Raw genomic sequence first — 10000 nt, forward strand, 5'->3', positions numbered from 1 at the left:
CCCCCAACTGTCAGCTTACAAGTCCTCTTCCCATCCTGATCAGACAAAAAATGAACTAAAAAAAGAGACCTTGAATGGAGCAATAAAAGTAAACAACCTTTCAATGGAAGGCCCAAGAGGCATGAAAACCAACCCATAATTACACTCCTTCCCTGACAAACAGCTGACATGGCTGTTTGCATCCAGGATGCTATTTTACTTGGAAGGAGTTAGTCAAGGAGAAATGGAACCAAGGATACCCATTTGGAAGAACAGGCAAAACAACAAAATCAAGAGTATTGCATTGGCCGGGAATCGAACCCGGGCCTCCCGTGTGGCAGGCGAGAATTCTACCACTGAGCCACCAATGCTTGACGGTGTTTATGTTGATGCTAGCGGCTCCTCCCGGACTTAGGGGCCGGACTGGGATGTTTTCCACCGATGCCGTCTCTATCCTGCTGTATAGCCCCACAATGAAGCCACACCGAGCCCCGCTAGCTCAGTCGGTAGAGCATGAGACTCTTAATCTCAGGGTCGTGGGTTCGAGCCCCACGTTGGGCGGAGGTTGGTTTATTTTCGTCATTCTTCCCCCAACTGTCAGCTTACAAGTCCTCTTCCCATCCTGATCAGAAAAAAAAATGAACTAAACAAAGAGACCTTGAATGAAGAAATAAAAGTAAACAACCTTTCAATGGAAGGCCAAAGAGGCGTGAAAACCAACCCATAAATACAGTACTTCCCTGACAAACAGCTGACATGGCTGTTTGCATCCAAGATGATATTTTACTTGGAAGGAGTTAGTCAAGGAGAAATGGAACCAAGGATACCCATTTGGAAGAACAGGCAAAACAACAAAATCAAGTGTATTGCATTGGCCAGCAATCGAACCCGGGCCTCCCACGTGGCAGGCGAGAATTCTACCACTGAACCACCAATGCTTGACGGGGTCTGTTTTGACGCTAGCGGCTCCTGCCGGACTTTGAGGCCGGACTGGGATGTTTTCCACCGATGCCGTCTCTATCCTGCTGTATAGCCCCACAATGCACCCACACCGAGCCCGGCTAGCTCAGTCGGTAGAGCATGAGACTCTTAATCTCAGGGTTGTAAGTTCGAGCCCCACGTTGGGCGGAGGTTGGTTTATTTTGGTCATTCTTCCCCCAACTGTCAGCTTACAAGTCCTCTTCCCATCCTGATCAGACAGAAAAATGAACTAAAAAAAGAGACCTTGAATGGAGCAATAAAAGTAAACAACCTTTCAATGGCAGGCCCAAGAGGCATGAAAACCCACCCAAAATTACACTCCTTCCCTGACAAACAGCTGACATGGCTGTTTGCATCCAGGATGCTATTTTACTTGGAAGGAGTTAGTCAAGGAGAAATGGAACCAAGGATACCCATTTCGAAGAACAGGCAAAACAACAAAATCAAGAGTAGTGCATTGGCCAGGAATCGAACCCAGGCCTCCCGCGTGGCAAGCGAGAATTCTACCACTGAACCACCAATGCTTGACGGTGTTTATGTTGATGTTAGCGGCTCCTGCTGGATTTAGGGGCCGGACTGGGATGTTTTCCACCGATGCCGTCTCTATCCTGCTGTATAGCCCCACAATGAAGCCACACTAAGCCCGGCTAGCTCAGTCGGTAAAGCTTGAGACTCTTAATCTCAGGGTTGTGGGTTCAAACCCCACGTTGGGCGGAGGTTGGTTTTTTTTCGTCATTCTTCCCCCAACTGTCAGCTTACAAGTCCTCTTCCCATCCTGATCAGACAAAAAATGAACTAAAAAAAGAGACCTTGAATGGAGCAATAAAAGTAAACAACCTTTCAATGGAAGGCCCAAGAGGCATGAAAACCAACCCATAATTACACTCCTTCCCTGACAAACAGCTGACATGGCTGTTTGCATCCAGGATGCTATTTTACTTGGAAGGAGTTAGTCAAGGAGAAATGGAACCAAGGATACCCATTTCGAAGAACAGGCAAAACAACAAAATCAAGAGTATTGCATTGGCCGGGAATCGAACCCAGGCCTCCCGCATGGCAGGCGAGAATTCTACCACTGAACCACCAATGCTTGACGGTGTTTATGTTGATGTTAGCGGCTCCTGCTGGACTTAGGGGCCGGACTGGGATGTTTTCCACCGATGCCGTCTCTATCCTGCTGTATAGCCCCACAATGAAGCCACACTAAGCCCGGCTAGCTCAGTCGGTAAAGCTTGAGATTCTTATTATCAGGGTTGTGGGTTTAAACCCCACGTTGGGCAGAGGTTGGTTTATTTTCGTCATTCTTCCCCCAACTGTCAGCTTACAAGTCCTCTTCCCATCCTGATCAGACAAAAAATGAACTAAAAAAAGAGACCTTGAATGGAGCAATAAAAGTAAATAACCTTTCAATGGCAGGCCCAAGAGGCATGAAAACCAACCCAAAATTACACTCCTTCCCTGACAAACAGCTGACATGGCTGTTTGCATCCGGGATGCTATTTTACTTGGAAGGAGTTAGTCAAGGAGAAATGGAACCAAGGATACCCATTTCGAAGAACAGGCAAAACAACAAAATCAAGAGCAGTGCATTGGCCGGGAATCGAACCCGGGCCTCCCGCGTGGCAGGCGAGAATTCTACCACTGAACCACCAATGCTTGACGGTGTTTATGTTGATGCTAGCGGCTCCTGCCGGACTTAGGGGCCGGACTGGGATGTTTTCCACCGATGCCGTCTCTATCCTGCTGTATAGCCCCACAATGAAGCCACACTAAGCCCGGCTAGCTCAGTCGGTAAATCTTGAGACTCTGAATCTCAGGGTTGTGGGTTCGAGCCCCACGTTGGGCGGAGGTTGGTTTATTTTCGTCATTCTTCCCCCAACTGTCAGCTTACAAGTCCTCTTCCCATCCTGATCAGACAAAAAATGAACTAAAAAAAGAGACCTTGAATGGAGCAATAAAATTAAACAACCTTTCAATGGAAGGCCCAAGAGGCATGAAAACCAACCCATAATTACACTCCTTCCCTGACAAACAGCTGACATGGCTGTTTGCATCCAGGATGCTATTTTACTTGGAAGGAGTTAGTCATGGAGAAATGGAACCAAGGATACCCATTTCGAAGAACAGGCAAAACAACAAAATCAAGAGTATTGCATTGGCCGGCAATCGAACCCAGGCCTCCCACGTGGCAGGCGAGAATTCTACCACTGAACCACCAATGCTTGACGGGGTCTGTTTTGACGCTAGCGGCTCCTGTCGGACTTAGGGGCCGGACTGGGATGTTTTCCACCGATGCCATCTCTATCCTGCTGGATAGCCCCACAATGCAGACACACCGAGCCCGGCTAGCTCAGTCGGTAGAGCATGAGACTCTTAATCTCAGGGTCGTGGGTTCGAGCTCCACGCTGGGCGGAGTTTGGTTTATTTTGGTCATTCTTCCCCCAACTGTCAGCTTACAAGTCCTCTTCCCATCCTGATCAGACAAAAAATGAACTAAAAAAAGAGACCTTGAATGGAGCAATAAAAGTAAACAACCTTTCAATGGAAGGCCCAAGAGGCATGAAAACCAACCCATAATTACACTCCTTCCCTGACAAACAGCTGACATGGCTGTTTGCATCCAGGATGCTATTTTACTTGGAAGGAGTTAGTCATGGAGAAATGGAACCAAGGATACCCATTTCGAAGAACAGGCAAAACAACAAAATCAAGAGTATTGCATTGGCCGGCAATCGAACCCAGGCCTCCCACGTGGCAGGCGAGAATTCTACCACTGAACCACCAATGCTTGACGGGGTCTGTTTTGACGCTAGCGGCTCCTGCCGGATTTAGGGGCCGGACTGGGATGTTTTCCACCGATGCCGTCTCTATCCTGCTGTATAGCCCCACAATATACCCACACCGAGCCCGGCTAGCTCAGTCGGTAGAGCATGAGACTCTTAATCTCAGGGTTGTAAGTTCGAGCCCCACGTTGGGCGGAGGTTGGTTTATTTTGGTCATTCTTCCCCCAACTGTCAGCTTACAAGTCCTCTTCCCATCCTGATCAGACAGAAAAATGAACTAAAAAAAGAGACCTTGAATGGAGCAATAAAAGTAAACAACCTTTCAATGGCAGGCCCAAGAGGCATGAAAACCAACCCAAAATTACACTCCTTCCCTGACAAACAGCTGACATGGCTGTTTGCATCCAGGATGCTATTTTACTTGGAAGGAGTTAGTCAAGGAGAAATGGAACCAAGGATACCCATTTAGAAGAACAGGAAAAAAACAACAAAATCAAGAGTATTGCATTGGCCGGGAATCGAACCCGGGCCTCCCGCGTGGCAGGCGAGAATTCTACCACTGAACCACCAATGCTTGACGGTGTTTATGTTGATGCTAGCGGCTCCTCCCGGACTTAGGGTCGGACTGGGATGTTTTCCACCGATGCCGTCTCTATCCTGCTGTATAGCCCCACAATGAAGCCACACTAAGCCCGGCTAGCTCAGTCGGTAAATCTTGAGACTCTTAATCTCAGGGTTGTGGGTTCGAGCCCCACGTTGGGCAGAGGTTGGTTTATTTTCGTCATTCTTCCCCCAACTGTCAGCTTACAAGTCCTCTTCCCATCCTGATCAGACAAAAAATGAACTAAAAAAAGAGACCTTGAATGGAGCAATAAAAGTAAACAACCTTTCAATGGAAGGCCCAAGAGGCATGAAAACCAACCCATAATTACACTCCTTCCCTGACAAACAGCTGACATGGCTGTTTGCATCCAGGATGCTATTTTACTTGGAAGGAGTTAGTCATGGAGAAATGGAACCAAGGATACCCATTTCGAAGAACAGGCAAAACAACAAAATCAAGAGTATTGCATTGGCCGGCAATCGAACCCAGGCCTCCCACGTGGCAGGCGAGAATTCTACCACTGAACCACCAATGCTTGACGGGGTCTGTTTTGACGCTAGCGGCTCCTGCCGGACTTAGGGGCCGGACTGGGATGTTTTCCACCGATGCCGTCTCTATCCTGCTGTATAGCCCCACAATATACCCACACCGAGCCCGGCTAGCTCAGTCGGTAGAGCATGAGACTCTTAATCTCAGGGTTGTAAGTTCGAGCCCCACGTTGGGCGGAGGTTGGTTTATTTTGGTCATTCTTCCCCCAACTGTCAGCTTACAAGTCCTCTTCCCATCCTGATCAGACAGAAAAATGAACTAAAAAAAGAGACCTTGAATGGAGCAATAAAAGTAAACAACCTTTCAATGGCAGGCCCAAGAGGCATGAAAACCAACCCAAAATTACACTCCTTCCCTGACAAACAGCTGACATGGCTGTTTGCATCCAGGATGCTATTTTACTTGGAAGGAGTTAGTCAAGGAGAAATGGAACCAAGGATACCCATTTAGAAGAACAGGAAAAAAACAACAAAATCAAGAGTATTGCATTGGCCGGGAATCGAACCCGGGCCTCCCGCGTGGCAGGCGAGAATTCTACCACTGAACCACCAATGCTTGACGGTGTTTATGTTGATGCTAGCGGCTCCTGCCAGACTTAGGGGCCGGACTGGGATGTTTTCCACCGATGCCGTCTCTATCCTGCTGTATAGCCCCACAATGAAGCCACACTAAGCCCGGCTAGCTCAGTCAGTAAATCTTGAGACTCTTAATCTCAGGGTTGTGGGTTCGAGCCCCACGTTGGGCGGAGGTTGGTTTATTTTCGTCATTCTTCCCCCAACTGTCAGCTTACAAGTCCTCTTCCCATCCTGATCAGACAAAAAATGAACTAAAAAAAGAGACCTTGAATGGAGCAATAAAAGTAAACAACCTTTCAATGGAAGGCCCAAGAGGCATGAAAACCAACCCATAATTACACTCCTTCCCTGACAAACAGCTGACATGGCTGTTTGCATCCAGGATGCTATTTTACTTGGAAGGAGTTAGTCATGGAGAAATGGAACCAAGGATACCCATTTCGAAGAACAGGCAAAACAACAAAATCAAGAGTATTGCATTGGCCGGCAATCGAACCCAGGCCTCCCACGTGGCAGGCAAGAATTCTACCACTGAACCACCAATGCTTGACGGGGTCCGTTTTGACGCTAGCGGCTCCTGCCGGACTTAGGGGCCGGACTGGGATGTTTTCCACCGATGCCGTCTCTATCCTGCTGTATAGCCCCACAATGCACCCACACCGAGCCCGGCTAGCTCAGTCGGTAGAGCATGAGACTCTTAATCTTAGGGTTGTAAGTTCGAGTCCCACGTTGGGCGGAGGTTGGTTTATTTTGGTCATTCTTCCCCCAACTGTCAGCTTACAAGTCCTCTTCCCATCCTGATCAGACAAAAAAATGAACTAAAAAAAGAGACCTTGAATGGAGCAATAAAAGTAAACAACCTTTCAATGGAAGGCCCAAGAGGCATGAAAACCAACCCATAATTACACTCCTTCCCTGACAAACAGCTGACATGGCTGTTTGCATCCAGGATGCTATTTTGCTTGGAAGGAGTTAGTCAAGGAGAAATGGAACCAAGGATACCCATTTCGAAGAACAGGCAAAACAACAAAATCAAGAGTATTGCATTGGCCGGGAATCGAACCCGGGCCTCCCGCGTGGCAGGCGAGAATTCTACCACTGAACCACCAATGCTTGACGGTGTTTATGTTGATGCTAGCGGCTCCTGCCGGACTTAGGGGCCGGACTGGGATGTTTTCCACCGATGCCGTCTCTATCCTGCTGTATAGCCCCACAATGCAGCCACACCGAGCCCGGCTAGCTCAGTCGGTAGAGCATGAGACTCTTAATCTCAGGGTCGTGGGGTCGAGCCCCACGTTGGGTGGAGGTTGGTTTATTTTGGTCATTCTTCCCCCAACTGTCAGCTTACAAGTCCTCTTCCCATCCTGATCAGAAAAAAAAATGAACTAAACAAAGAGACCTTGAATGAAGAAATAAAAGTAAACAACCTTTCAATGGAAGACCAAAGAGGCGTGAAAACCAACCCATAAATACAGTACTTCCCTGACAAACAGCTGACATGGCTGTTTGCATCCAAGATGATATTTTACTTGGAAGGAGTTAGTCAAGGAGAAATGGAACCAAGGATACCCATTTGGAAGAACAGGCAAAACAACAAAATCAAGAGTATTGCATTGGCCGGGAATCGAACCCGGGCCTCCCGCGTGGCAGGCGAGAATTCTACCACTGAACCACCAATGCTTGACGGGGTCTGTTTTGACGCTAGCGGCTCCTGCCGGACTTAGGGGCCGGACTGGGATGTTTTCCACCGATGCCATCTCTATCCTGCTGGAAAGCCCCACAATGCAGACACACCGAGCCCGGCTAGCTCAGTCGGTAGAGCATGAGACTCTTAATCTCAGGGTCGTGGGTTCGAGCCCCACGTTGGGCGGAGGTTGGTTTATTTTGGTCATTCTTCCCCCAACTGTCAGCTTACAAGTCCTCTTCCCATCCTGATCAGACAAAAAAATGAACTAAAAAAAGAGACCTTGAATGGAGCAATAAAAGTAAACAACCTTTCAATGGAAGGCCCAAGAGGCATGAAAACCAACCCATAATTACACTCCTTCCCTGACAAACAGCTGACATGGCTGTTTGCATCCAGGATGCTATTTTACTTGGAAGGAGTTAGTCAAGGAGAAATGGAACCAAGGATACCCATTTCGAAGAACAGGCAAAACAACAAAATCAAGAGTATTGCATTGGCCGGGAATCGAACCCGGGCCTCCCGCGTGGCAGACGAGAAATCTACCACTGAACAACCAATGCTTGACGGTGTTTATGTTGATGCTAGCGGCTCCTCCCGGACTTAGGGGCCGGACTGGGATGTTTTCCACCGATGCCGTCTCTATCCTGCTGTATAGCCCCACAATGCAGACACACCGAGCCCGGCTAGCTCAGTCGGTAGAGCATGAGACTCTTAATCTCAGGGTCGTGGGTTCGAGCCCCACGTTGGGCGGAGGTTGGTTTATTTTCGTCATTCTTCCCCCAACTGTCAGCTTACAAGTCCTCTTCCCATCCTGATAAGACAGAAAAATGAACTAAAAAAAGAGACCTTGAATGGAGCAATAAAAGTAAATAACCTTTCAATGGCAGGCCCAAGAGGCATGAAAACCAACCCAAAATTACACTCCTTCCCTGACAAACAGCTGACATGGCTGTTTGCATCCAGGATGCTATTTTACTTGGAAGGAGTTAGTCAAGAAGAAATGGAACCAAGGATACCCATTTCGAAGAACAGGCAAAACAACAAAATCAAGAGTAGTGCATTGGCCGGGAATCGAACCCGGGCCTCCCGCATGGCAGGCGAGAATTCTACCACTGAACCACCAATGCTTGACGGTGTTTATGTTGATGCTAGCGGCTCCTGCCGGACTTAGGGGCCGGACTGGGATGTTTTCCACCGATGCCGTCTCTATCCTGCTGTATAGCCCCACAATGAAGCCACACTAAGCCCGGCTAGCTCAGTCGGTAAATCTTGAGACTCTTAATCTCAGGGTTGTGGGTTCGAGCCCGACGTTGGGCAGAGGTTGGTTTATTTTCGTCATTCTTCCCCCAACTGTCAGCTTACAAGTCCTCTTCCCATCCTGATCAGACAAAAAATGAACTAAAAAAAGAGACCTTGAATGGAGCAATAAAAGTAAACAACCTTTCAATGGAAGGCCCAAGAGGCATGAAAACCAACCCATAATTACACTCCTTCCCTGACAAACAGCTGACATGGCTGTTTGCATCCAGGATGCTATTTTACTTGGAAGGAGTTAGTCATGGAGAAATGGAACCAAGGATACCCATTTCGAAGAACAGGCAAAACAACAAAATCAAGAGTATTGCATTGGCCGGCAATCGAACCCAGGCCTCCCACGTGGCAGGCGAGAATTCTACCACTGAACCACCAATGCTTGACGGGGTCTGTTTTGACGCTAGCGGCTCCTGCCGGACTTAGGGGCCGGACTGGGATGTTTTTCACCGATGCCGTCTCTATCCTGCTGTATAGCCCCACAATGCACCCACACCGAGCCCGGCTAGCTCAGTCGGTAGAGCATGAGACTCTTAATCTCAGGGTTGTAAGTTCGAGCCCCACGTTGGGCGGAGGTTGGTTTATTTTGGTCATTCTTCCCCCAACTGTCAGCTTACAAGTCCTCTTCCCATCCTGATCAGACAAAAAAATGAACTAAAAAAAGAGACCTTGAATGGAGCAATAAAAGTAAACAACCTTTCAATGGAAGGCCCAAGAGGCATGAAAACCAACCCATAATTACACTCCTTCCCTGACAAACAGCTGACATGGCTGTTTGCATCCAGGATGCTATTTTGCTTGGAAGGAGTTAGTCAAGGAGAAATGGAACCAAGGATACCCATTTCGAAGAACAGGCAAAACAACAAAATCAAGAGTATTGCATTGGCCAGGAATCGAACCCGGTCCTCCCGCGTGGCAGGCGAGAATTCTACCACTGAACCACCAATGCTTGACGGGGTCTGTTTTGACGCTAGCGGCTCCTGTCGGACTTAGGGGCCGGACTGGGATGTTTTCCACCGATGCCATCTCTATCCTGCTGGATAGCCCCACAATGCAGACACACCGAGCCCGGCTAGCTCAGTCGGTAGAGCATGAGACTCTTAATCTCAGGGTCGTGGGTTCGAGCTCCACGTTGGGCGGAGTTTGGTTTATTTTGGTCATTCTTCCCCCAACTGTCAGCTTACAAGTCCTCTTCCCATCCTGATCAGAAAAAAAAATGAACTAAACAAAGAGACTTTGAATGAAGAAATAAAAGTAAACAACCTTTCAATGGAAGGCCAAAGAGGCGTGAAAACCAACCCATAAATACAGTACTTCCCTGACAAACAACTGACATGGCTGTTTGCATCCAAGATGATATTTTACTTGGAAGGAGTTAGTCAAGGAGAAATGGAACCAAGGATACCCATTTGGAAGAACAGGCAAAACAACAAAATCAAGAGTATTGCTTTGGCCAGCAATCAAACCCGGGCCTCCCACGTGGCAGGCGAGAATTCTACCACTGAACCACCAATGCTTGACGGGTTCTGTT

The 10000-nt window shown here is 48.1% G+C and overlaps 15 non-coding genes across 15 annotated transcripts; 6 read left to right on the forward strand and 9 right to left on the reverse strand.

Annotated features, from left to right (window-relative positions):
- Positions 1-467: 467 nt before the first annotated feature.
- Positions 468-540, forward strand: TRNAK-CUU (transfer RNA lysine (anticodon CUU)). The gene has a single exon. It is a non-coding gene; the product is annotated as a tRNA-Lys (tRNA).
- Positions 541-1413: 873 nt separating this feature from the next.
- TRNAG-GCC (transfer RNA glycine (anticodon GCC)) lies at positions 1414-1484 on the reverse strand. Its single transcript has one exon. It is a non-coding gene; the product is annotated as a tRNA-Gly (tRNA).
- Positions 1485-1601: 117 nt separating this feature from the next.
- TRNAK-CUU (transfer RNA lysine (anticodon CUU)) lies at positions 1602-1674 on the forward strand. The gene has a single exon. It is a non-coding gene; the product is annotated as a tRNA-Lys (tRNA).
- A 305-nt stretch (positions 1675-1979) lies between these two features.
- Positions 1980-2050, reverse strand: TRNAG-GCC (transfer RNA glycine (anticodon GCC)). The gene has a single exon. It is a non-coding gene; the product is annotated as a tRNA-Gly (tRNA).
- A 495-nt stretch (positions 2051-2545) lies between these two features.
- On the reverse strand, positions 2546-2616 carry TRNAG-GCC (transfer RNA glycine (anticodon GCC)). The gene has a single exon. It is a non-coding gene; the product is annotated as a tRNA-Gly (tRNA).
- A 117-nt stretch (positions 2617-2733) lies between these two features.
- Positions 2734-2806, forward strand: TRNAQ-CUG (transfer RNA glutamine (anticodon CUG)). Its single transcript has one exon. It is a non-coding gene; the product is annotated as a tRNA-Gln (tRNA).
- Positions 2807-3299: 493 nt separating this feature from the next.
- TRNAK-CUU (transfer RNA lysine (anticodon CUU)) lies at positions 3300-3372 on the forward strand. The gene has a single exon. It is a non-coding gene; the product is annotated as a tRNA-Lys (tRNA).
- An 874-nt stretch (positions 3373-4246) lies between these two features.
- TRNAG-GCC (transfer RNA glycine (anticodon GCC)) lies at positions 4247-4317 on the reverse strand. The gene has a single exon. It is a non-coding gene; the product is annotated as a tRNA-Gly (tRNA).
- Positions 4318-5380: 1063 nt separating this feature from the next.
- TRNAG-GCC (transfer RNA glycine (anticodon GCC)) lies at positions 5381-5451 on the reverse strand. Its single transcript has one exon. It is a non-coding gene; the product is annotated as a tRNA-Gly (tRNA).
- A 1062-nt stretch (positions 5452-6513) lies between these two features.
- Positions 6514-6584, reverse strand: TRNAG-GCC (transfer RNA glycine (anticodon GCC)). The gene has a single exon. It is a non-coding gene; the product is annotated as a tRNA-Gly (tRNA).
- Positions 6585-7080: 496 nt separating this feature from the next.
- Positions 7081-7151, reverse strand: TRNAG-GCC (transfer RNA glycine (anticodon GCC)). Its single transcript has one exon. It is a non-coding gene; the product is annotated as a tRNA-Gly (tRNA).
- Positions 7152-7268: 117 nt separating this feature from the next.
- Positions 7269-7341, forward strand: TRNAK-CUU (transfer RNA lysine (anticodon CUU)). The gene has a single exon. It is a non-coding gene; the product is annotated as a tRNA-Lys (tRNA).
- A 494-nt stretch (positions 7342-7835) lies between these two features.
- Positions 7836-7908, forward strand: TRNAK-CUU (transfer RNA lysine (anticodon CUU)). Its single transcript has one exon. It is a non-coding gene; the product is annotated as a tRNA-Lys (tRNA).
- A 306-nt stretch (positions 7909-8214) lies between these two features.
- TRNAG-GCC (transfer RNA glycine (anticodon GCC)) lies at positions 8215-8285 on the reverse strand. The gene has a single exon. It is a non-coding gene; the product is annotated as a tRNA-Gly (tRNA).
- A 1062-nt stretch (positions 8286-9347) lies between these two features.
- Positions 9348-9418, reverse strand: TRNAG-GCC (transfer RNA glycine (anticodon GCC)). Its single transcript has one exon. It is a non-coding gene; the product is annotated as a tRNA-Gly (tRNA).
- Positions 9419-10000: the final 582 nt, after the last annotated feature.

Source organism: Leptodactylus fuscus, chromosome 3 (genome assembly GCF_031893055.1).
Source record: "Leptodactylus fuscus isolate aLepFus1 chromosome 3, aLepFus1.hap2, whole genome shotgun sequence".
NCBI lineage: Eukaryota > Metazoa > Chordata > Amphibia > Anura > Leptodactylidae > Leptodactylus > Leptodactylus fuscus.